Genomic DNA, 24,356 nt, shown 5'->3' on the forward strand with positions numbered 1-24,356 from the left:
TACATATGCACTTGAGGTGGACTCAGCATTCTGGATGTAAATATTCACTGAATTCATCTGTTCTCATTAGCGTACTCCTACCCTTAACTGTGCCTGATTCTCCCTGGCCTGAAAAATGGCTGTTTTACAATTTTAGAGAACAAATCTTCCCTCTTCTGCCAGCATTGGAGAGTGAAAGGCATCTAGCTGCTAGATTAGGGGATGGAATTGAGGTACTAACAGCTTCTGGAACAAACTTTTAATGAATGCTGCTGTATGTAGCCCCGCCTTTACCAATACATCAGAAGCATCAGGTGCCACCAATTAAATGAGATTATCAGGTGTTAACAACTGATATAAATTGGGCTGTTTCTGAGCTTTCCCCATAGCTGCTTGGGGATCCAGCACGCTAAGGTTTGGTGAGTAAGTTGGCTCTTTTTAATTTACATTTCAGTTAAAAAAAATGTGCTGCTGTTTTATACTTTTATGTTCTTATCTTACTTTTGGTCTTACATCTGAAATAAAACGCATCCTGTAGTCCCAGGAAAAATTCAGAAGGGAGCAAGAGTAAATGCCTGTTTTCTCTCTGCCATCCTAATCCAGAAGTCACAAGTGTCTTTTATCAAATTCTGTCTTTCCTGAAGCAAAGTTGGCTGTGCTGGGTGAGTTTTTCCTGCTCTAGTTCTATCTGCTTAATAATTAGTGTCAATTCCTCTCACATTCTGTTTTTATGTTTCCTGACAGTCTTGGTTTCCAAGTTGTGAATCTTTTTAAAAAATTTTCTTTATGTATATCCTGATGATAAGTTTATAGAGGGTGTACTAGAGTCTTCTATCAGAGACCACTTTGAATCATGAACCACTGATTTTGTTTAGAATACTGAGTGACTTGATTGAATGAAAAACTAAAATGGAGGATGCTGGGTTTGGATATTATATTCCCTAAAAAAAAAGCCTTTTACCACATTAGAAAAAGACTTGTCCCACCACCTGAGGCCTATTTCAGTATATCCGGGTCATCACACATCACAGGTGTTGAAAGAGTGCTCAGGCAGCTACTTTTTTTTGTTTCCTTTTTTAATTAATTAATTTATTTTTTAACATCTTTATTGGAGTATAATTGCTTTCCAATAGTGTGTTAGTTTCTGCTTTATTACAAAGTGAACCAGCTATACATATACATATATCCCCATATCTCCTCCCTCTTGTGTCTCCCTCCCACCCTCCCTATCCCACCCCTCTAGGAGGTCACAAAGCACCGAGCTGATCTCCCTGTGCTATGCGGCTGCTTCCCACTAGCTATCTATTTTACATTTGGTACTGTATATACGTCCATGCCATTCTCTCACTTTGTCCCAGTTTACCCTTCCCCGTCCCCGTGTCCTCAAGTTCATTCTCTATGTCTGCGTCTTTAATCCTGTCCTGCCCCTAGGTTCTTCAGGACCTTTTTTTTTTTTTTAGATTCCATATATATGTGTTAGCATATGGTATTTGTTTTTCTCTTTCTGACTTACTTCACTCTGTATGACAGTCTCTAGGTCCATCCACCTCACTACAAATAACTCAATTTCATTTCTTTTTATGGATGAGTAATATTCCATTGTATATATGTGCCACATCTTTTTTATCCATTCATCTGTCAATGGACATTTAGGTTGCTTCCATGTCCTGGATACTGTAAATAGAGCTGCAATGAACATTGTGGTACATGACTCTTTTTGAATTATGGTTTTCTCAGGGTATATGCCCAGTGATGGGATTGCTGGGTCGTATGGTAGTTCTATTTTTAGTTTTTTAAGGAACCTCCATACTGTTCTCCATAGTGGCTGTATCAATTTACATTCCCACCAACAGTGCAATAGGGTTCTCTTTTCTTCACACCCTCCCCAGCATTTATTGTTTGTAGATTTTTTGATGATGGCTATTCTGACTGATGTGAGGGGATACCTCATTGTGGTTTTGATTTCCATTTCTCTAATGATTAGTGATGTTGAGCATCCTCTCATGTGTTTGTTGGCAATCTGTATATCTTCTTTGGAGAAATGTCTGTTTAGGTCTTCTGCCCATTTTTGGATTGGCTTATTTGTTGTTTTGATATTGAGCTGCCTAAGCTGCTTGTAAATTTTGGGAATTAATTCTTTGTCAGTTGCTTCATTTGCAAATATTTTCTCATTCTGAGGGTTGTCTTTTCATCTTGTTTATGGTTTTCTTCGCTGAGCAAAAGCTTTTAAGTTTCATTAGGACCCATTTGTTTATTTTTGCTTGTACTTCCATTTCTCTAGGAGGTGGGTGGAAAAGGATTTGCTGGCATAGAGTGTTCTGCCTGTGTTTTCCTCTAAGAGTTTGGTAGCATCTGGCCTTACATTTAGGTCTTTAATCCATTTTGAGTTTATTTTTGCATATGGTGTTAAGGAGTGTTCTAATTTCATTCTTTTACATGTAGCTGTCCAGTTTTCCCAGCACCACTTATTGAAGAGGCTGTCTTTTCTCCACTGTATATTCTTGCCTCCTTTATCAAAGATAAGGTGACCATATGTGTGTGGGTTTTATCCCTTATCCTGTTCCATTGATCTATATTTCTGTTTTTGTGCCAGTACCATACTGTCTTGATTACTGAAGCTTTGTAGTAGAGTCTGAAGTCAGGGAGCCTGATTCCTCTAGGTCCATTTTTCTTTCTCAAGATTATTTGGCTATTCAAGGCCTTTTGTGTTTCCACACAGATTGTGAAATTTTTTGTTCTATTTCTGTGAAAAATGCCAGTGGTAGTTTGATAGGGATTGAATGGAATCTGTAGATTGCTTTGGGTAGTATAGTCATTTTCACAATGTTGATTCTTCCAATCCAAGAACATGGTATATCTCTCCATCTGTTTGTATCATCTTTAATTTCTTTCATCAGTGTCTTACAGTTTTCTGCATACAGGTCTTTTGTCTCCTGAGGTAGGTTTATTCCTATGTATATTATTCTTTTTGTTGCAGTGTAAATGGGAGTATTTCCTTAATTTCTCTTTCAGATATATCATCATTAGTGTATAGGAATGCAAGAGATTTCAGTGCATTAATTTTGTATCCTGTTACTCTACCAAATTCATTGATTAGCTCTAGTAGTTTCCTGGTAGCATATTTAGGATTCTTTATATATAATATCATGTCATCTGCAAACAGAGACAGCCTTACTTCTTCTTTTCCAATTTTGATTCCTTTTATTTCTATTTCTTCTCTGATTGCTGTGGCTAAAACTTCCAAAAGTATGTTGAATAATAGTGGTGAGAGTGAATAACCTTGTCTTGTTCCTGATCTTAGAGGAAATGGTTTGAGTTTTTCACCATTGAGAGCAATGTTGGCTGTGGGGTTGTCATATATTACCTTTATTACATTGAGGTTAGTTCCCAATCTGCCTAGTTTCTGGAGGGATTTTAATCATAAATGGGTGTTGAATTTTGTTGAAAGCTTTTTCTGCAACTATTGAGATGATCATATAGTTTTTCTCCTTCACTTTCTTAATATGGTTTATCACATTGATTGATTTGCATATATTGAAGAATCCTTGCTTCCCTGGGATAAACCCCACCTGGTCATGGTGTATGATCCTTTTAATGTGCTGTTGGATTCTGTTTGTTAGTATTTTGTTGAGGATTTTTGCATCTAAGTTCATCAGTGATATTGGCCTGTGGTTTTCTTCCTCTGTGACATGTTTTTCTGGTTTTGGTATCAGGGTGATGGTGGCCTCATAGAATGAGTTTGGGAGATTTCCTCCCTCTGCTATATTTAGGAAGAGTTTGAGAAGGATAGGTGTTAGCTCTTCTCTAAATATTTGATAGAATTCGCCTGTGAAGCCATCTGGTCCTGGGCTTTTGTTTGTTGGAAAATTGTTAATCACAGTCTCATTTTCAGTGCTTGTGATTGGTCTGTTTATATTTTCCATTTCTTCCTGGTTCAGTCTCAGAAGGTTGTGCTTTTCTACAAATTTGTCCATTTCTTCCAGGTTATCCATTTTATTGGCATAGAGTTGCTTATAGTAATCTCTCATGATCTTTTGTATTTCTGCAGTGTCAGTTGTTACTTCTCCTTTTTCATTTCTAATTCTATTGATTTGAGTCTTCTCCCTTTTTTTCTTGATGAGTCTGGCTAATGGTTTATCAATTTTGTTTATCTTCTCAAAGAACCAAGTTTTAGTTTTATTGATCTTTGCTATCGTTTCCTTCATTTGTTTTTCATTTATTTCTGACCTGATCTTTATGATTTCTTTCCTTCTGCTAACTTCGGGGTATTTTTGGTTCTTCTTTCTCTAATTGCTTTAGGTGTAAGGTTAGGTTGTTTATTTCAAATGTTTCTTGTTTCTTGAGATACGATTGTATTGCTATAAATTTCCTCTTAGAACTGCTTTTGCTGCCTCCCATAGGTTTTGGGTCATCGTGTTTTGACTGTCATTTGTTTCTAGGTATTTTCTGATTTCCTCTTTGATTTCTTCAGTGATCTCTTGGTTATTTATTAGTGCATTGCTTAACATCCATGTATTTGTATTTTTTACATATTTTTTCCTGTAATTGATATCTAATCTCATAGCATTGTGGTTGGAAAAGATACTTGATATGATTTTAGTTTTCTTAAATCTACCAAGGCTTGATTTGTGACCCAGGATATGGTCTATCCTGGAGAATGTTACATGAGCACTTTAGAAGAAACTTTATTCTGTTGTTTTGGCATGTAATGTCCTATATATATCAATTAAGTCCATCTTGTTTAATGTGGCATTTAAAGTTTGTGTTTCCTTCTTTATTTCATTTTGGATGATCTTTCCATTGGTGAAAGTGGAGTGTTAAAGTCCCCTACTATGATTGTGTTACTGTAGATTTCCCCTTTTATGGCTGTTAGTATTTGTATTATTTAGTGAGGTGCTCCTGTGTTGGGTGCATAAATATTTACAATTGTTATATCTTCTTCTTGGATGGACCCCTTGGTCATTATGTAGTGTCCTTCTCTTTCTCTTGTAATAGTCTTTATTTTAAAGTCTATTTTGTGTGGTATGAGTATTGCTACTCCAGCTTTCTTTTGATTTCCATTTGCATGGAATATCTTTTTTTATCCCCTCACTTTCCTTCTGTATGTGTCACTAGGTCTGAAATGGTTCTCCTGTAGACAGCATATATATGGGTCTTGTTTTTGTATCCATTCAACCAGTCTGCGTCTATTGGTTGGAGCATTTAATCCACTTACATTTAAGGTAATTATTGATATGTACGTTCGTATTACCATTTTCTTAATTGTTTTGGGTTTGTTATTGTAGGTCTTTTCCTTCTCTTGTGTTTTCTGCCAGAGACGTTCCTTTAGCATTTGTTGTAAAGCTGGTTTGGTGGTGCTGAATTCTCTTAGCTTTTGTTTGTCTGTAAAGGTTTTAATTTCTCCATCGAATCTGAGTGAGATCCTTGCTGGGTAGAGTAATCTTGGTTGTATGTTTTTCCCTTTCATCACTTTAAATACGTCCTGCCACTCCCTTCTGGCTTGTAGAATTTCTTCTGAAAGATTAGCTGTTAACCTTATGGGAGTTCCCTTTTATGTTATTGGTTGTTTTTCCCTTGCTGTTTTTAATATTTTTTCTTTGTATTTAATTTATGGTAGTTTGATTAATATGTGTCTTGGCATGTTTCTCCTTGGATTTATCCTGTATGGGACTCTCTGCACTTCCTGGACTTGATTGACTATTTCCTTTCCCACATTAGGAAAGTTTTCAACTATAATCTCTTCAAATATTTTCTCAGTCCCTTTCTTTTCCTCTTCTTCTTCTGGGACCCCTACAATTTGAATGTTCTTGCATTTAATGTTGTCCCAGAGGTCTCTGAGACTGTTCTCAATTCTTTTCATTCTTTTTTGTTTATTCTGCTCTGCAGTAGTTATTTCCACTGTTTTATCTTCCAGGTCACTTATCCGTTCTTCTGCTTCAGTTATTCTGCTATTGATCCCTTCTAGAGAATTTTTAATTTCATTTATTGTGTTGTTCATCATTGTTTGTTTTCTGTTTAGTTCTTCTACATCCTTGTTAAACGTTTCCTATATTTTCTATTTCCAAGATTTTGGATCATCTTTACTATCATTACTCTGAATCCTTTTTCAGGTAGACTGCCTATTTCCTCTTCATGTAGGTCTGTTGTGTTTTTGCCTTGCTCCTTCATCTGCTATGTGTTTCTCTGTCTTCTCATTTTGCTTAACTTACTGTGTTTGGGGTCTCCTTTTCACAGGCTGCAGGTTTGTAGTTCTCATTGTTTTTGGTGTCTTCCTCCAGTGGGTTAAGTGGGTTCAGTGGGTTGTGTAGGCTTCCTGGTGGAGGGGTCTCGTGCCTGTATTCTGGTGGATGAGGCTGGATCTTGTCTTTCTGGTGAGCAGGTCCACATCTGGTGGTGTGTTTTGGGGTTGCTGTGGCCTTATTATTGTTTTAGTCAGCCTCTCTGCTAATGGGTGAGGTTGTTTTCCTATCTTGCTAGTTGTTTGGCATAGGGTGTCCAGTACTGTAGCTTGCTGGTCATTGAGTGGAGCTGGGTCTTAGCATTGAGATGGAGATCACTGGGAGAGTTTTTGCCATTTCATATTACATGGGGCCAGGAGGTCTCTGGTGGACAAATGTCCTGAACTTGGTTCTCCCACCTCAGAGGCACAGGGCCTGGCACCCGTGTGGAACACCAACACCTTGTCTGCCACGTGGCTCAGAAGAAAAGGGAGAAAGAAAAAGAAAGAAAGAGAGAAAGAGAGAAAGTGAAAGAAAAGAGGGAAGGAAGAAAGAATGGAAGGAAGGAAAGAGGGAAGGAAGAAAGAAAAGAAAAGAAAGTTATAATAAAATGTAAAAAAACTAAAAAGTAATAAAAAAAGAAAGAGTGCAACCAAACCAAAAACCAAATCCACTAATGATAACAAGTGCTAAAAACTGTACTAAAAAGAAAACAACAGCAAAAAAACAAAAACAAAAACGGACAGACAGTACCCTAGGACAAATAATAAAAGCAAAGTTCTACAGACAAAAATCACACAGAGAAACATATACATTCACACTCACAAAAAGAGAAAAAGGAAATATATATATATATTAAAATAAAAATGGAAGACAGCAACCAAATCAATAAACAAATCTACCAATGATAATAACCTCTAAATACTAAACTAAGATAAACATAAAACCGGAAACAAATTACATGCAGAAGCTAACCCCAAGTCTACAGTTGCTTCCAAAAATCTAATGCCTCAATTTGGGGATGATTTGTTGTTTATTCAGGTATTCCACAGATGCAGCATACATCAGGTTGATTGTGGAGATTTAACCTGCTGCTCTCAAATTTCTCTTGGGAGAGATTTCCCTTTCTCTTCTTTGTTCGCACAGCTCCTGAGGTTCAGCTTTGGATTTGGCTCCGCCTCTGCGTGTAGGTTGCCTGAGGGCATCTGTTCTTCACTCAGACAGGAAGGGGTTAAAGCAGCAGCTGATTAAGGGGCTGTGGCTCACTCAGGTGGGGGGGGCGGGTGAGGGAAGGGTACGTAATGTGGGTGGAGCCTGCGGCAGCAGAGGCCAACCTGACCTTACAACAGCCTGAGGCGTGCTGTGCAGCTACTTTTTTGAAGAGCTTCTTTTATGGTGAAAATCCTCAAGAGATGTCTGTAGATACTTTATCATTTTCACTCCTTGGGTAATAGCAGTCAATTCCAAGACTATAAAATGTTATCAATAAGATGATGGGTCCAAAACTTATAACTCAATCTCTGGCCTCTTCTTTAAGTATGGACTCATTTAAGCAACTACCGCTTGGATGCCTGCTACATATCTCAAAAGAGAAGTCTTAATTGTTCCTTCCCAGGTTGTTTCTATCGTGGTAAATGACTCTACCATTTACCCTGTTGCTCAAGCCCAAATCCTAAGAGTAATTTTTACTGGATGACCAACCGTCTTGCTTTGACTGGGAGTTTTCCCAAGACATGGGCCTTTTGGTTCTAAAACCAGTACAGTCTCAGGCAAACTTGGATGAATTGAATCCAAGGAATTACATAGGTGTTGAACAAATGAATGTTAGTTTCTTGGCAATCTGGTATTCTAGAGAATCACAGTATGATAGAGGTGGCCAATTTAAAGTAGTGGTGAACCACAAGCTATCTCCCTGTCCCTTCTTTAATTATACAGCCCAAATTGGAAATGTTGAAAAAACTGGAACCTCATGTGGAGAAACAGCAATCACTTATATTGTTCAATTCCTTCAAAATTACTTGACATTTTGTTCTCTTTGCATAAGTTTCCAATTTAATAGAATACTGTCTCTTTGGAAGAGATTCCCTAGCATGTCCCTGTGTGTTGTTGGAGTTATAATTGGGTTAGGATTATTCCTTTTTCATGTGGTTAAGTAACAGCAATAACAACCATAAGCAAACATTTCTTTTCTAAGTCAAATCTTTTGTTTTTTTGGTGACAGAAATTCAATTCCCACTGGCTTAAACCAAAAAGGGAAATTACTGACTAAAAACTAATTTATTAAAAAATTCTGGGTGCCAGGTTCTTTTTTTAGACACTGAGAATAAAAGAGTGAATAAGAATAGCTTACAGTCCATTGGATGAATCATAACAAATGTATAGGTAGTACAGTATTAGGAAACAAAAATCAAGATAACATAATAGTGGGCTTCCCTGGTGGCACAGTGGTTGAGAGTCCACCTGCCGATGCAGGGGACACAGGTTCGTGCCCCGGTCCAGGAAGATCCCACATGCCGCGGAGAGGCTGGGCCCATGAGCCATGGCCGCTGAGCCTGCGTGTCCGGAGCCTGTGCTCCGCAACGGGAGAGGCCACAACACTGAGAGGCCTGCGTACCGCAAAAAAAAAAAAAAAAAAAAAAAAAAGAAAAAAAGAAAAAAAAGATAACATAATAGTGATGGAATAAAGTAAGTATAATTCTCCCTCGGTATCTATAGGAATAAAGTAAGTATAATTCTCCCTCGGTATCTATAGGGGCGGGTATTGGTTCCAGGAGCACCCCACGATACCAAAATCCATGATACTCAAGTCCCATATATACAATGGCTTAGTACAATGAATACAGTCCGCCCTCTGTATCTGTGAAATTTCCATCCTCAGTTGATTGAATCCATAGATGTGAAACCTGCGGATACAGAGGACCACTGTAGTATGAAGAGGTGGAAGAGAGTAAAGGGAACTGCTGTCTTAGATATCATCAAGGAAGTAACAGTTGAGCAGAGGCCTTAAGGAATGAAGGAGTGAACCATGCAGAGGTTTCAGGAAGGAACATTCCACGCAGAGGAAAGAATGTGAGCAAAGACCTGCTTGGGGAAGAGCAGGGTGGTCAAAGGGATTTGGGGGAATGAAGTAGCAGATGAGGCCAGGGAGATGATGAAGGTAAAATCACTGCAGGCCTTGATCTGTAGAAAGAGCTTTGGATGTATTTTATGTATGCTGAGATGCCAGTGGAGGGCTTTGATGTCTCTGGCTGCTATGTGAAGAATAGACATTAGGGAGGTGAGAGTGGAAAGAAAGTCTGTTGGAAAGCTCTTCCATGAACCCAGAAGAGAGGTGATACTGCCATAGACTAGGATGGCAGAGGTGAAGACAAGTGGTCAGAGTCCGCTTCTGACCACAGGTAGATCCAAAAGGATCTGGTGATGAATTCGTTGGGGGTTAAATAGAGAGAAGGGAATCAAATACGACTGCATAGTTTTGGCCTGAGCATCTTGGAATGGATGGATTTGCCGTTGGCCTTGCAGGATACGAGGCAGTGGTGGAAGTGGCATATCTGAGCAGGGGAAGAGTTTAATTTTAAACGAGTTGGAGAATCTTATTAGATGTGCCAGTGGAAATGTTGAGCAGGCAGTTGGGGAAGCAGATCTGGAACCCCAGGGAAACACTGGGGCCAGAGACATACATTGGGAGATGTTAGGGAGGAGATGGTATTTAAGGCCATGAGGTCGGGTGAGATAACCTAGAAAGTTGAAAATAGGGATGATGTCTGAAAATGGAAACGTGGGGCACTAATGAGGTGATACGTGCAAGGCATTTATGACAAATATTATCTAGCAAGTATTAATGATACATCTTATTTAAGTGTTTATTAAAGTAAACTAATAGGAATCCCAATACTTAGAGACTGGGCAGTGGAGGCCAAGAGTAGCCAGCAAGGTAGAGGGAACACTCGGAGAGTGTGGCATCATGAAAGCTGAAGCGGGAAAGAGATTCAAGCAAGAGGTTGTGGCTGGCTTTTGTGAAAAGCTGCTGAGAAGCCAAGTCACACGAGGCCAAAAGGTGAAAAGGCTTCTGATGCAATGAAGCTGGATAGTCTAAGGGAGTGGGGAATGGAGGCTTCAGGCTGAAGAAAAGAGCAGAACCACATATTGAGGGCTATGAGATGATAGCTGGGGACAAGGGGAGGACACCTTCCTGAGCCCTTGGAAGGCTACGCCTCAGAGGTGGGGCTGGCCACCAGTGTGGGTGCCTGGATGAGCCATACCCTGAGGACAGATGCCTTGAGAGCCTAAGCAAGGGACCGCCCCCATGAAGAAAGTCAAGCCACAAGCAAGGCTGATCAGTATCCAATGGAAAGCAGTGGCTTTGACAGCAAGCTAGGCTAATGAGATTCTGCTTTAGACAGAACAGTACTGTTGGACAGATGGTCAAACCTGGTGCCAACGGTACATCGTGGGGCTTCAGCAACAATAGCCGTCACTGCAACTGTGGGCTGAAAGACCGCTTTTGGAGAATTGTGGGAATAATGCTGGGGATTCTTGTTTGATATCAGGCAGGCTGAAGGTTGAGCAGGATTTAATTTGATTTTATCAAATGGAGGCATGGGCACTGCTGATGCCTTAAATATATGGTGGAGCAATTTGCCCCTGGTTCACTGACATCCCTGCCCTGTGATTGTGTCCTGTTGTGAGAGCGCCAACATTGCTTCCATCTGTCTGGGAATGAGCAATACAGTTAATGCTGTTCATGTTGTGGAGACCTTGGTTTCAGTGGCTGCTTTTCCTTTAAGATGACTGAGAATGATCAGGGGTGAGCATATAATTGGCAGAGCTCTTGGTTACAGGGGTGCATGATGCAGATCTACCTTTATCAATTCTCTTTTTCTGCCAAAGAACCTTTCTATAACATCGTGGAAGTAATGTTTGCAAGCTGTATCCTATGGTCTGTTTGCCCTGGTACTGGGGAAGGCCTCATGCACAAATGAATGTTTCAGTTCCCCAGGAAACTACCCATCACTAGGGGTAACCGTGTATTAAAGGATTGTATAGTTACGTTACCAGGATTTAATCATAAAATTCCCCTAAAATCTGGCAGCATAGAATTTTTGGCCTTCAAATTGCTGGGAATGGCAGAGAAACTTTTGACATCACCATAGTAATTTGGCTGAGGAACACCAATGCAGTTATAAAATATGGTGTGGAAATAATCATATTTTAAGCTTTTGGTTAATTTATACTATGTTTATATATGTGTGTGTGATTTAGATGCACATATATACTATCAGTGTAATTACTTTATATTAGTTCTAGGTGTTCTGGTGCTTGCTTTTTATTTTGGTACCCCCCCCACCCCCATGGGGAAGTTCTTAACAGCAGCCTTGATCACATCTGTTGGCGACCAGCCTGCCAGGTGGAGGTACTGATGGTGGCTGGGTTAGAATGGACACAGAGCTGGATCTGAGATGTGGCCCCAAACCAGTGGCTGAGCTGCAGCTGCACTGGATGGACATCTGGTACCTGAAGCAGGGGACTGTCTAGATCAGAGTAAGTCAGCAGGTGCACATCTGTCTGGCAAGGACACATCAGGGGCAAATGGAGGTCTAGAGAAATCCATAGGAGCCGAGCCCAGAGCTTCAAACAAGCTTGGCATGGTCTGCTGAGGTTAAAGGCCAGAGATCAACACAGGTAACTAAGGTAGCAGAGTTAAGAATTCAGGCAAAGAGATCAGACATTTGTTCAGAGTACCAGAGGCAGGCAAGGTCTTCTTCTTGAACCATTTAACCTCAACCAGGGGATCTTCCTATCTTCCTTATTAGTGCAGGGGACAATCTACCCATGTGTCCAACAAGTTGGAGAGTCATTCATTTATTCAACTGATGTCTGAGATTCAATACTTGACACAGTAGACATTGGCCTAGTTCTCACAAAGCTTACAGCCTGCTCAGTAAGGGTGACTCTATTTTAACATTGAGTAGTAATTTTCTCTGTAAGAGAAAATTCCAGGTGGGAAAGGGAAGTGAGAGTGAGAAGAAAGAAGGCTGCTGTAGTTTGGGCCATAGATGTCCCTCAAACATGGCTTTAAGTTGAGTTGCTGGGTGGTTCAATAGTTGTCCTGTCCCTGGAGTCCCTGAATACTCCTAGCTGAGGTCACTTCAGCCAGTAAGTCAGTCCCACCCCAGTCCCGTCTGCAAATGACTGAGATTGAAGGGGCCAGGAAGTGTCTTGGCCCTGCCTTGCCACTCATGCTGTGCTAGTGACATTGTTGTTCCATGGGAACGGGGCTCCGGCCTCTCTCCTCTGTGACAGCCTCCCATCTTTCCCTAGTTCTTTAGGACCAGGGTCATACCTTATTCCCAGCAAAGGCTTCCCTGCCTTAGGTGTCTGTTCCCCCAGGATAGCACCTCCTGCCTCTGGATCAGACTCTAGGAACAGGTCGCCAGTATCTGCTGCTGACTCTTCCTCATGCTACCCTCAGACCTGCCTGCAGCTTGGCCCTCTGGGTGCATGTCCTCTCCTTCCTTTCCTGCTTGGGTGGACACTTCCATCATGGGCTTTGTAGAGTCATTCTGCAAATCCGTTATTCCGGCTGCTTTTTTCTGATGGATTTCCAGGCCTTGGAGTAAATCTGTCCTTTTTGTTCATGTATCTCAAATTTTCATCTTTAGCACAAAATCTACTTTTTGTCAGTCTTTAACCAGATCTAAACATTTCTTTGAAGGTACCCTCTTCTGGTAGGGACTGTCTACTTCCCTGGGCCCTAGTTCTGGAAGTGACACTTTGACCTCAAATCATTTATGAAAGAATTGCATATGGATGAGGAGATTTCCAGCTTGTTATGTTCAATTGTACAGTTCCTCAGGGCAGGACTTAGCTCTTCTACTTTGGACAGGATGACTAGCATTTGTTTATTTTGTTTTATTTTAAGCATCTCCAGAGGCAATAAGCTTTAGAAAATGCACCACAACAGCAAAGTCTTCTGAAATAAAAGAATTAGTGTTTTCCCTGACCAAATATGATTCTTAATAATGTAATTTTTACATTTTAGCTTTTCTAGTTTGAATATGTGTACATACTGGAAAAACAAGGCAAAAACCCTAGAAGCTGTATGAGAAGGATGGAGGCTCTTTGTTTATTTCCATGTGATTTTTTTTTTTTTTTTGCCTTGGACTTAAATGCTAAATTTCTCAAATTTTACTTGATGAGGACATTGATTGCTTTCCACATCCATATTGATGATCATCATCACTACCATAAATAAATACTCAGTACTCGTTTATTAGAATAGATCTTCTTAGCACATCTGTACATTAAGGATACTAAACGGGTTCTTGCCTAGAAAATCTATTTTTTTAGCTGCCAGATTTTGAAATAATATTTAGTATTAAGGAGAAATTACTGCAGTGTCCCTCAATGATATATATTTGAAATCAAACCAGGACTTTCAAATATTAAAAGTAAACATAACAGCATGAACTATTCCTTTGGGGACATGCTTTGTACACACACACACACACACATATATATATATATATTTAACATTATAAAAACAACTTTACAAATAATATTTGTGCTTTGAATAGGCTTGTCAGACTGCTGATGGGTAGAAAGCCATGACCTAGAGGGTCAAGGCGGGGGGAACTGAGGAGCTATATCAGGGCAATAGTCCACCGGCAATAAGGACCCATTGACCAAAGATGGATGCGAAGGTCTGAACTGAAGGTTGTTTTCTAGAAGTAATCTGAGAAATATTTATCTAGTTCAGGACCCTCATTGGAGGAAACTGGGACCCAGTTGGGGGGATGAGATTTATATATGTAGTGGTATGTATCATCTATCATTGTAAATAACAATGTAAGATAATAGGCCATTAAATGAGTGATGGTCAGTTCAGCTAAACAAATATCTGTTGATACCTACTTGGTGTCACGTAGTATGCTAAGAGTTAAGGATACAAAGGTAAATGGCACAAGTATCTGCACTGCTATACAGAAGAAACTATTTGAAGAAACAAGGTATTATGGTGGCTGAAAGTGTTGGCTCCAGAGCAGAGCTGCCTCTGTTCAGCTTCTGTTTCTAGTACTTACTAGGTCATGAATCAGAGTAAGTTACTTCATATCTCTGTACCTCAGTTTTCCCACTGGAGTCATACTGTTACCTCCCTCATAGAAGTGTCATTTAAGGAATTATATGTAAATCATTTGGAACAGTGCCCAACACTTTGTGAGCAATTTGAGTTCTACATAATTATTACTGTATGATATTAGAGTAGTGGGGACTAAAGTGGATTTTGTGTTGAGCTTGTATGAAACAATATTGGGGTATAGGAAGAAAATATTGACTTCTACTTAGATTTTAACTCAAAATAAGAAATGAGTTTCATGGATGTTAGCACAGAGGTTGAAACTGGGGTCCTCATTCAACAGGGTGGCAGATGTGTGTCACAAGAGTGTAAGGGAGGAACTCAGAGGGATGGAGGGATGTCCTTACTCATTTTTTTGCTTTTAATATATTGAAATATAGTACATTTGACATACACTTGGAAAAATGTATTAAGAGATTATTTAGTTTTTGCGTCCTTTTTTTGGTAAATTTATATTTTGATATTCAAACTGAAAGAAAATTTACAGGAACGGCACACGGACTTCCTGTATACCCTTTAACCAGATTCACAAATTGTTTACATTTTTCTCAATTTGCTTTAATGTTCTATGTGTGTGTGTGTGTGTGTGTGTGTTCTGTGTGTGCATTTTTTCCTGACCCATTTGAAAAAAGTTGGAGACATTGTGTCCTATTATCCCTAAACATGTTACTATGTATCATGGAAGAGCAAGGAAATTCTCTTAGATAACCACATTACAATGATCAAAATTGTGAACACTGAACATTGATGTAATTGATAGTCATTGCTCCAGGATCCAATCCAGGATCATACATTACATTTAATTGCCATGTCTCTTTGGTTTCCTGTAATCTGAAACAGTTTTTCAGGCTTACTTGGTTTTTCTTGACCTTAACATTTTTCATGAGTACAGGCCAGTTACTTAGTAGAATGTACCTCAATTTGGATTTGTCTGTTTCCTCCTGATTAGATTCAGGTATGCATTTTGGGCAGGAGTACCATGGAAATGATAATATGACCATTTCTGTACACCCTATCCAGAGGCATTTGATGTTGGTTTGTCCTATTACTGGTGATGTTAAATTTGACCCTTGGTTAAGATGGTGTCTGTCTAGTTTATCCACTGTAGAGTTACTATTTGCCCTTTGTATCTAAGTAGTAATTTTTGGAGAGATACTTTGAGACTAAGTAAATACCCTGGTCCTCAAAATTTTACCAACTTCTTTTAACATTGATTGATGATTTTCTAACTGAATAATTCCTCTTATGCTTATTAATTGACATTCTATAAGAAAAAATTACTTCTCTTATTACAACAATATGAACTCATGGATTTCTATTTTTTGGATTATAGCCAATTAGTATCATTTTGAAGCTCAAATGGTCCCCTATTTGGCCAGTATGAGGCCCTTAAAACTGGCTCTTATATCTTTTTTTATATATCCCCATTATATTTTGAGCACTTTCTTTCTTGTACAGTAAGATATTCCAGGCTCATCTTACACCTACCTTGCCCCGGCCCTGGAACTGGCCTTTTCTCCAAGGAGTACTGGTTGCTTTTATTACAAAACGGTAGCAGACTAGGAAAAATTCTCTGCCCAAGGGAGATGTCAAGTAATTTTGCCTATATTTCTAGGATCTTGGTAAAAGTATATGTCCCTTAATAGTTTTTGGATATAGAAATGCTATCATTCAGGTTTGAGGTTCAAATTTATATGTCCTATGTGATCTAGGAAATCTCAAATGTATGTTTTAACAAAGATATTAATATTAAAAAGTCCCTTGCTGGAAAGCCGCCTGAGTAACTGGCAGAGAAAGTACAAAACCTCTCTGGAGGGAGGAAACCTCAATCTAGGCTTCATAATATTCCCACAGACAAATCCTCACTGAATATGAGCTCACAATTCAGAATTGGGAGCCACATAAGGAAATGGGCTTTCATGAGCTACAGTCAGTAAAAGCAACAGTTAGATGTGACTCTGCTTCATCCCCTCCCCCAATAAAATACTTCATTTATCAGAGAGACTATTAAACTTACTGAAAGTTAATAGACATAAAATAGGGCATCAAAAAATGAAGGACAGGATACTACATTGTTGAAAAAAATGATTTAAAAAAGAACCAGATTAGATTTTAGAAATGAAAAAAATTATCATTGAAATTTATCTGTTTTTAAATTCATCCATTGACTTAAAATACAGATAAGAGGGATTGGTGAACTGAAAGATATACCTGAAGAATTTACATATTATATCTCATAGGAAGGTAAGAAGATAACAGTATGAAAGATTAAGAGGCATGGATAAAAGAAGGTCTAACATTTATTAATAAGAGCTCCAAAAGGAGAGAATGAGGGGGGACAGTATGCCAGTGATGTTCCAGAATTAATGAAAGACATTAATCTGAACATACCACAGGGAAAGTGCAGAATGTCAAAAACAATGAAGATCTTAGAAGCAACCAGAGAAAGGAGATGTTGGTTAATTAGAGTATGTAGCTGTAACAGCTAACATGTCCTTTGAAAATTAAATACCCAGAAAACAAAAGGCGCACTTCTATAATTTTGTTCAGCAAACTTTAAAGTCATATATGCTACTTGGTATGTTACAAAATTTTACCAACCTGAAGCACACACATGGGGAACCCCATTTGAAACTACTTACTGAATTAAAAAGGCAAAAAGCCACATGCCAATAAGGAAATACTCATTCTTTTTGTTATAGCAAGAATGTCTGATTGAATTTTTTAAAAATCACAAACTAAACTCACTTATCACTGAATACTTGGATGGTACATTAGAAAACATTGCTGTTGGTTTGAAGAGACAAAATTTTAAATATAGACTATGGGAGGTTTGCTGTATAGTTGAAGAGAAGTGCATATGCTTTCAGCAAGTTTGTGTTCATGGTATTTGCTAAATTACGTTTAAATATTGAAATAAATAAAGGACTAATCTGTGATTCAAAAAAGAAAGGTTATGCTAGAGGAGACATATTCTCCACATTAAGAATATGTTTAATGTTAAGTAGTATTTTATCAGAAAACCAAGTGTGTCCACTGATAGAATACCTGCTTTGAGTGGAATAAAAATGGGTTAAGTTCTAGGTCCAGAGGACCCCCACATGTGAAATCTATTAACTGCACAACTTATAGGCAGAACATTTCAGTAAAACGTTTGAAGCCTGAGGTGCACAAAGTTGTAGGATGTCATCAATATAGTTAGTTTTAAATAGCAAGTCCTTTAAAAATTTTGTAATACTATGTTAATATGTGTGCTTACCATGAAAATCTTTTGTATCACACAATGATTCATGAACTACCTTACGGCAAAGTACTTAGGCTTACTCCACTGATAAACACTATGTATGTGTATATATTCTTGGACATGTTCTAGATCAGTTGGCACTTTCTGTGGTGACAAATGCTGCTTTCATAGTATTGAATGGTGTGTTACTAAGCAGATAAAATTAAAGTGAAAAACTTTGCTGTTGGTAAGGTGATTTATTTTTTAAACAATGAATACGAAAGTAACCCCCAAAAGATATACAAAGACCAAAAAAATCATCACCACTAACATCACCAATTCGTGGATGAAGGAGGTTTTTTTAAAAAAAGCTGTTTCAAAGTGTTTATTGTTATGATTTTTTCCTATAAATTATGTCATAATTAAATATATCTATATTCCTAAGCATAGAAACAATTTTCTAATACACGACCCAGTTGAGTGTTTCAGGGTATTTTGAATACATTTATCTAAATATAGAAAAAAAGTAGAACTTAACAATTGGGTTGTAAGAGCAACTGATTGACATTGGAAGAAATAGAAATCTATTAACTGAATAGTTGGTGGGTAGCATGGGGGCAGGGGGAAAAGAAGAATATTTACTAAATGTAGCCAATGCTGTATTTCTTCCAACTAAACTTATATAATCTTGAGGTTAGGTCACTTTCAGCTATGGAGCCATTGAATTGGGCATTGAAATAAACTGAACTTAGACCCAGACTTTTAAGTCATTGTATTACAAAGTATTTAACTGAGATCTTAAAAATATAACAAAGCCTATTCAATCATGTTGCTTTCTCTTTGGAGTAAAATGGCTTGATTCTTTATAATATTCATTTTAAATATTGTAATTCTTTCAATTTATTTTTGAATGTTTTCTAAGTAAATGTATTAAAACAACTATATGTATACGTGATTTAGAATTGTTAAAACATTTTTTGACTGACATGGGCTCAGCTTCAAGTCAGAGACCAGGTGACTAGAGCAGGGAGAAATTGGCTGAGATGTGGTTGCCAGTGAAGACTTCAGAGGGTTGTGACAGTACAAAAGGGAGCAAGGGTTAGAAGGCAGAGTCTTCCCATCAGGGTTAAAATAACTGCAAACAGATCAGTTTTCTCAGAGCAAACAGGGGAAATCAACCAATCAATCAGCAGAACTTTTTGTATCTATCATGTGGTCGACTCTGTCTTCTGACATCGGACCATAGAAAGCCTTGCCCCGAAGGAACTAGAATCTTCCACTCAATTATTTGTTGAGTACATTTTGGAGCTTTTATTGTTGGTGAGTACTAGGATACAGGCTCTCACGGAACTTCTATGTAAGGAAGGAGATGATAAAATTAAAAACAAATGGGGCTTCTTTGGTGGCGCAGTGGTTGGGAGTCCGCCTGCCGATGCAGGGGACAAGGGTTCGTGCCCCGGTCCGGGAGGATCCCACATGCCGCAGAGCGGCTGGGCCCGTGAGCCATGGCCGCTGAGCCTGCGCGTCTGGAGCCTGTGCTCTGCAACGGGAGAGGCCACAACAGTGAGAGGCCCGCGTACCGCAAAAAAAAAAAAAAAAAAAAAGATTAAAAACAAATGATAATTGTAGACAGTTTATGCTAAAGAATTTGATGGTACAGATGGTAAGAGAAATTCACATGAAAGGTAGACTTTTGCCGACTGGAAAGCTTGTGAGATTTCCTACCTCACTTCCTGCCACTCTTATCCTGGTTCCAGGTCCTTCACAATCCAAAGTTTTGCACACCCTGTTATCCTGACCAGGATGCTCTTGGGACACCTGGTTCTTTCTCATATCTTAAGTCTCATCTCAAATGGCTACTCTTCAGAGAGGTCTCTGACCACCACTGTAGGGAACAGCCCTCCACTGAAAGCAATTGTTTTGTATTGTAAGTTATTCCCTTCATAGCAATTTTCATATCTGGATATTGCATATTAACTTTTCTTGTTTCTTCCTTCTCCTTCCCCAACCCTCAACTAGGATGTGGGCTTAAAACACCACTGTATACCTAGCTACACTTAGTGCATAATATAGGGCTTGACAAAAAAGTAGCAACTATTTATCAAATAAATGAAAGAAATAAGAATTAGAATTGGATCTTGGAGGGTAGACTCTGATAAATGATGAGATAGAGATAAATGATGAGAAAGAGAGACATCTGAGGATGTGGAAAAGTGGTCTCAGCAAAAATGTGGATGTGGAGTAGGGTAAGATATGCTTGGAAGACAGATTAAGGCCAATTTAGCTTGAGTAGAAGGCTTGGAAAATGTAATGGCTGGGCAGACCATGGAACAGGAAATTCAAGCCAGGATGTGGGAGATTTTGAATGTCAGCCTAAGCATATCGCAAGGCAATTTGGAATTTATCCTGTCTATGGTCAGCAGGGAGACACTAAACTTTGATTGAAATTATAAATTAGAAAGTTCAATCTGACATGTCCCTTGCCACCTATTAACTGAACATATTACAACTCCTGGTTGTTTAAGAGCTACTGCAGAGATTTCTGCCCAGACAGTGCTGAGGAGAGTGCTGGCCAAATGCATGTAGCAGCAGGGAAGAAATATGACCACTTGCAGACAGAACTCCTTGTTCAGTGAACCCCTGGATAGAGAGGAGGTGGGTGGTATATTTTGAAATTCAGGACGTAGGTCTCCATTTCCTTTTCTCCCAAGTGTATCCTGCTTTAAAAGCCTTCATAAGAGGCTGGACTCTAGCCCACTAAGTTAGAGACTAACTACTGATCTCTGCGAACATGCAGGCTCTGCCACTTTTTTGGGATTTAGGGCAAGTTGGAGTAACTTTCTCAGCCTCAACTTCTAAAAGTGGAGAATGGGCAGAATAATAGCCTTGTGAGGATGTGAGATAATGTATCTTTACCATGGACATGTTCTTACATTTTATCCCTGATACTTGGCCCTACCCCACCACAAAGGCTAGGAATGTTCCTTATTTGGCACTTATACAGCCTGACTGGGAAACCTAGTCACAGTTTTGTCTACAATTAAGATAGTGCTGTTAATACTCTCTAGGGCTTCAGTTAGACTGTTCCTATCATTTGCATGTGTCGGAACCTGTCAAAAGCCAGAAATGTTTTCCTAGGAGCCAGACATTTGTTTACCAAAGTGTTTGAATGCATTTTAAAGATGGAATTCCATATTTTTTCTTACAACCTCCTACGCCCAAACAGCATTTTCCTAGTAATAAAAGAATCATCTGTACATAAATTTTTTGGTTTGTTTTTTACATTATTTTTTAAGATCTTAAATTGAGGCAGTATAGTTGGAATCCAAATGGTCTGCTTTCTGGGTCTACCTCTGGAGATAAGTGGTCGATGGCCCTGAATGTGTCACCTGGGCACTTTGGGCTTTACATTTCTCACCTGTAAATAGCGGGGTTGGATTAGATGATTTCTAGGATGGTTTCCCCTTGTGAGACTGTAAGGTTTTTGGAAAAACTGTATCCTCCTAAACTCTCTGACAATTACTGCAAAAAGAAGCTTCTATGTGGTATGGGGGGTAAAACCACATGACCGCCAAGGTCCTTTTAATTGCCAAATTCTGTGACTAAATGTATTCTGTAGATTCTCACAGATAACAGCTACTTAAAGACATTGACATCATCCACTTATCCATGTTAGTAAAACTCTTCATTTCGAAGCTTATAAATATTTCAGAAAACATTCCAGAATTCCATCTCTCCATCCCTGCTTAGATCATCCTTAGGTAATTGTCCTTTTAAGGTTCCCATGACCTCTGTGGAAAGAAAGGTGCACTGAACACAGTCCTGCAACCTCAAGTTTTACAATCTTTATTCAAATCTTGAGTGGCTTTGTGTCCTTGGACAAATTGACTTAACCTTTGGCACTTTAATATCTCCATCTGTATTACCAAGTAGAACATAAAACATGAAATGATACTGACCTGTTAAATGGTAGGAAGACATACCTGGCCTGGGGCAATGACTTGACTCTGAACACGAGCACTCTCTCCACAAGGATGACCGTACCCAAAGGACCAGACTTGCTCCCCAAATTGCATGCAAGTTGGAAAAAGTGGGGTCATGTCGGAGACTTTACAGAAATACTGTCCGTGGTTAAGCTGGGAGGTAGGTACTAGTTAGTACCTGGTGGGGTATTTGTTGTTGTCATTTTATTGGTCCATTAAGAAGCTTGTCCTTCAATGTTTGTCCGGTTTCCCCCCTTAGTTTCCACCAAACAGTGACCACCTTCAATAGAAGATGAGTGAGCTCCTTAAGGGTATTTCTGTAAGTTTATCTTTCATCACCATTCCATTGCCTGACTCAGTACCAGCACATAGCGTCTTGATATATGTATACTTGTTGACTTAAACTTTAATTTTAATGACCTGTGGATAAGTATAAAAATAATAACATGAGCCATCATTTAAAGAGCATTTACTATATGGCAGTTATAGTACCAAGCATTAACATACCACACCTCATTCCATACCATGAGGTAGGAACTCTTGTCATCCACCTCTTAAAAATGAGTAAACTGGAACAGAAAGGTGAAGTAGGTTTTTCAAAGACCAAAGCTGCTAAGTCTGAATGGGACTGGGTAACTTGCTAGAGCCCTGTCCTCTTTACCACCACAATACAACCATATCCACTCCTTCAATCACAAGTAATCTACATTATTTCTTCTCCTAATAGACTACTATTCTCCTCTGAAGACCCAAGTCAAAAGGCTGTTTCTGTAAATCTGTCTTTGACCACTTTTATTTGTGAATCTCATCTTGCAATCCCATCTTAATTTCTTATTGACTTACTAATCCATCCAACAATTATCTTAATGCTTACTATACATCAAGGACTATGCTAGTCTGGTCAGAGAGAAAGCTGTTCAACAATCACATAAATGAATGTAAAATTTTACCCATTGTGAGGCAGAGGTTAAAAAAAAAAAAGGAATGTAACATTTGATTAGCCTCTGAAGGATGAGTAAGAGTTAGCAAGGTGAAGAGAAATGCGTGAGGGCAGAAAGACCCGCATCTTTATTTTAAAGTCCTGTGGCAGGGAGCATGGCCCGTCAAGGGCTTGCGTGATGAAGGGGAGGGGAGATTCTCCACCTATGGTGAGACTTGAGGAAGGGTGACATCATCAGATTGGTATTTTGGACAGACTGCTCTGGCTCCAGTCTGTAGGGCAGATTAGAGGAGTGCCAGAGTGCATGTGGGCAGAGCAGTTTGAAGCTATTCTAGTCACCCAGACAATGATCTAGATTAGAGAGCTGGGGTGGTGGTGATGGTGGCTACTCCAGACAGACAGACTTAAAAATACTGTGAGGAGGTCCCATCCACAGACACGGTGAGAGATTAGATCTAGGGGGTGAGAGGTTGATGACCATTAGGGCTCTGGTTTGTGTGACTAGGTGGATGGTGAGAGGAAGAATACTAGAAGAGGGCCCTCTTATGTTTAATTCTCTTTTAGAGGTGGTGGTAATATGCAAAGTGAAAGAATTCATTAGTTTCCCTACTGCATTCATTAGGGCAGGTGATATAACTAATCCTGCAATTAGCTTGTAAGCATTTAGGGTCCAGGAAACACTTTTTATTTTTACTTAGAACCCCAGAGCTAAGCGCATAGGTTGATTTGTTTGTCTAAAAGCATGGCTTTCCTTTAAAAAAAACCCACAACTTTTAAATAAAGTTAAGCACAGAAATATTTAAAAAAATAAAACTTTCAATATCAGTAAGAGCACCAGTTTCAAAGAGACATACACAGAGGTTTTATCTTTTCTTGCTAATCTGAACCATGAAAGTTTAATCCAACCTTGATCTTACTTTGCAACTTGATAATAAACTGTTTTTTAAAACATTCAGAATCCTTATTTTGGAATCAGAACTAATTCCTGGGGTTAGAGGCTGTCCTCAGCTAATCTTCCTGCACCTCATTTCAGCTTTTAGCTTCTGGGCTTTTGGGTGAGGTCCTCTGGGCATGAAGACAATGAAAGACTGCATTTTCCAATTCTGTAACTCCCATGAGTAAAGCTCATTTCTTGATTCTTTTAGACTCTGTGGCAGGGAAAGGGTTCTATCTGCTGTTGCATTCTTTCTCCACTGGCTCTGAGTGCACTGCAGACTGCATTCCTTTCTAACTCCCTTCTGTGAGCTGTCCTTCCCATCCTTGCCTGGGGAAGAAAGGAGCAAGAAAGCTACAGTGACAGGTCAGAGCACAAACCTCTGACTTTTTTCCAGTCAGAATGTCTTTCAGTTACTTTACTTCCTTTTCTGAAGGTAATTACTTCTGCCGCCTCCCATCAGAAATTACACTGGTCTCTCCGTCCTCGATCTTCTCTTCCTAATGTGTGCGTCTTCTCATTAAGTGCTGAACAAATATGATCAGTATACCATTCTAATCTTTATAGTCTATTTATTAATTCATCCCGGCCAGGGGAGGACAGTCACATACAGTCCTTCCTCCTGGGTATGGGTTCATTCAAAGCGCCCTTTAATATTGACGGGGAGGGAGTTCTTTGAGAAGAATGGAACCGATTTTGAAAATCATTGAGGGTAATCAGTGGGACAGCATGGTGGTTAGAAATGGCTTTTTATGCCTGAAGGAGATGAGAGAATCTTCCTGAGAGCTGTCAGACGATGGATAATTTGAAACCCCTTGAAATTATTTATTGGAAACAGCGACAAAAAACTCAGCCACAGTTTTCAGCTTGACAAGACAGGATTGTTTCATATTTTAAACATTCAAAGGAAACAGCAGGAAAGCTGTCATTAAGAGATCAGTG

Source organism: Mesoplodon densirostris, chromosome 15, assembly GCF_025265405.1.
Source record: "Mesoplodon densirostris isolate mMesDen1 chromosome 15, mMesDen1 primary haplotype, whole genome shotgun sequence".
In the NCBI taxonomy this organism is placed as follows: Eukaryota; Metazoa; Chordata; class Mammalia; order Artiodactyla; family Ziphiidae; genus Mesoplodon; species Mesoplodon densirostris.